Source organism: Lycium barbarum, chromosome 9 (assembly GCF_019175385.1).
Source record: "Lycium barbarum isolate Lr01 chromosome 9, ASM1917538v2, whole genome shotgun sequence".
Classification (NCBI taxonomy): Eukaryota; Viridiplantae; Streptophyta; class Magnoliopsida; order Solanales; family Solanaceae; genus Lycium; species Lycium barbarum.
This window is the reverse complement of record NC_083345.1, coordinates 69,916,586-69,920,111: the sequence shown is the minus strand read 5'-3', so window position 1 is coordinate 69,920,111 and position 3,526 is coordinate 69,916,586.

Genomic DNA, 3,526 nt, shown 5'->3' with positions numbered 1-3,526 from the left:
TATCTTTTGTTCCTTGGTCTATGGCTAAATATGTAGGAAATTATATTTCTGTTTTAGAACGAGAATATAAATTGACTAGTGGAGAGATTATTAATACTATATTTCCTCCACAACAATCTTTTCAAATTGGGAAGGATGACAAAGTTCTTCACTTTGCAGTTTTTTTGAAATTATTTGAAAATGATACTTTACAAGTTACTTCTAGGCATATTAATAATATGTTGAAGCAACAAAATTATGCTAATATTTACATGAATATTTTGGGTGAACAAATTCTTTCACTTCAAGATAGAATTGATAAACTATTTTCTCATATAGAAAAATTACATGATTCTACCCTTCATAAGGGAAAAAAGCAGGAAGTTGTTGCTACTCCAAGTATACTGCCTCCACCTGAAATTAAAGTTTTTAAATTAAAACCTTTTTCCGAATTAGAGCAAATGCTTGTTGAGAAATTCAAAAATTTGAATATTAGTCCTTTAATAGCAGCGGATGATGATAATTTTCCTAATATGGATTATATAAGACTAAGATTGCAGCAGATATTAATAAAATAGATGAATATTATGCTGATAAACCTGCTCAAAGGATGTTCTACTATCCTAGACCTACTCCTCAAGATGTATTGTTAGAGGAACATGAGCATATCATTACCAACAGTTATAGTGGTAAAGAGAACTATGAATGGAACATAGATGATTATAGTGAAAGACAGATTTATTGTACCATACATTAAATGTTGATGTATAGTACGACAAGTAAGGTTAATAAAAACAATGAGCGAACTATCACTGATATGATTATAGCAGGTTTTACTGGCCAATTAAAAGGTTGGTGGGATAATTATTTAACCCAAGAACAACGTGGTAATATTATGAATGCTGGAAAAAGGGAACGAGAAGCTGATCAGGAACCAGTTCTAGTTCCCAACTCGGTATATTCCTTGGTTATTAATATTATAGAACATTTTTCAAGAAGATGGTCTGATAATTATGAAACCATTAGAACCATGCTTCAGAATTTGAGATGCAAAACCCTTTCCTCATTTAGGTGGTATAAGAATGTATTCTTTTATAGGGTTATGGAATTACCTGAGTGCAATGATACTCATTGGTAATCCAAATTTATAGACGGATTACCCGCCTTTTTTGCAAAAAGAGTTAGAAAAGCCCTTAGGAAAGGGGAAGCTAGTATCAATTGTGATAATTATACTTATGGAAAGTTGATAGGAACATGTATGCAAGAAGGTTTAGCCTTATACAATGAGATCAAGCTGTGAGACATGGTCTAAATGAAAGACAACAATTAGGACAATTTTGTGGACAATTCGGTATGGATATTCCACAGAACAAGGCACCTCATAGGCGCAAGAAGAAGAAGAAGGATTTTCAAGAATAGAAGGAAAGACGCTTGCAAAAGAAAGCAAGGCGGAAAAAAGAATTCAAGAAAAGGAACGATTATGTTAAATCCGCACACAAAAAGGCCCATATCTCATAACATAAAGAGGGTTTAAGAAGGATCTCTCTTCTCTCTTCATGCAAAACCCTAATAGAGAGTAAACCCTAGTGTCATGATGGTGGTCGGCGGCCAGCCACCACTGGTGGTTGGTCATGATATTGCTTTTTCATCTTAATTTCCTCCATTAAATCCCTCATCCACGAATACAAATCCTTCTATAGTAGAGAACATGAGTAAAACCCTAGATAAAACCCTAACGTACGCCAATCTCGTTAACATGCAACCGCTGGATTTGTCCATGCACACAACCAAAGTTGATGTTCAACCCATAGAGATCAAGCCTGTAGTGACAAAAGATGGAAAAACAATGGTTACTTGGACAGATGATGAAGTATTATGTCTGAATTCCATTGAAGAACTTGATTATGCAATGGTGGGAAAGTTTTCTCATGGCGGGCCTGAACTTGAAGAATTGAGAGTTCAAATTCCTAAACAATTTGGAATTAAAGGAGATTGTAGGGTTGGTTTGTCTAGGCATCGTCATATTTTGATGCGATTGGAGAGACTGGAAGATTTTATCACTATGACATCTTAAGGTGTTTATAACATTCATTCCAAGGATGGATATTATTATCCACTGAGGCCTTTGATTTATGATCCATCTTTTAAGGTTGAAGAAGTAACTACGAAAGCTATGGCCTGGATGTTATACCCCGTATCTTCGAAGAGCACTTACAAATTTGAAACATAAGTACGTTGAGTTAGGGTTAAGTAAAACCACTTTGGAATATAAGGAGAAAGCATTATTAAGTATATTTAATAAGTGAAGGATGTATATAAGATATACCGGATGGTTTTATAAGGAAATGAGTGGAAGAAATGAAGTAGTACGACTTCGGAGAAAGGATGGGTAATGTTTTGTGTGAAAATTTTGGTCCAACCTGGGGGACGCATATCTCTTAGCATATGTTCGTCGAGTCTAGTTTCCAACGCTATAAACCGCTCATCGATAGAAGATCGGAGTAGAGAATTATGAACGTTACAAGTTAAGCTGACAGAGCAGAAACGCATGCTACAGTACTGCTACAGTACCGACCTGCTACAGTGCTGCTATAGTAAAATGCTACAGTACCCCCGACCCGAATTTGACCCTTATAAAAAGGGTAAAAACCCCTTTTTTTTCACCAAATCTGCCAAGAAATTTCCAGAAAATTGAAGAGAGAGAGAGGGGGGGGGGGGGGGGGGATCACAAAGTGAGCAATTTTCAAGCGAGGAGTATTAATCGAAGCTCGGATAAACGCATGAATGTGATTCTAGTATGGTTTTGCGGTGGATTCGAGGTAGATATTGAAGATATCTCTGTTTTAACAAGAATAAGGTATGAATCTCCTATTATTAATGTTAATTTTGGTTTATTTACGGAGATAAAGTCGTTAAATAATTATATAGCTAGTTGGTTGGTTGTGAAAATTGGGAAAACATCGTGTGGGATGTTTTATGGTACATATTGGTATTGGAAATGATGTGATTGTTGTTGTTGTTGTTGGTTGCTAAATTATAATTTCGAGCTAGGCATATAAACAGGGGAGATGCTGCCCGATTTTGGGCAGAATATAAAGTTGTTTAAATTGAAAGCTTAGTGCACGTATGCAACGATGAGTCTAACGATAGTGTGAATTCTCTCAAATGTAGATTTACGAGTACGGACGGATAAACGTAGAAAATAGGAGGCTGAATAGGTATGTTAAGGCTCGTCCCTTTCTTTCAAAGGCATGATTCCTATGTTACGATTTCATAAATGCTTCCATGACTCTTTGTTTTCAAAAGTTAGAAGTCTATGATTCCAACACATGATTCCCTTCCTGATAACCCGTAAATGTTTTCCAAAATGTCCGTATTTTTCCAAAACAGAGGTTTATGATTTTGTAAGCTCTTATGACAACAAGGATGGACATGTTTTTATCATGATGACAATGATGCCACAGATGAGAATATTTTTCTATGGTGACTATGATGAGAACGATTTCATGTTTAAAGGTTCCAAGTTATGATTTCAATGATGATTTAA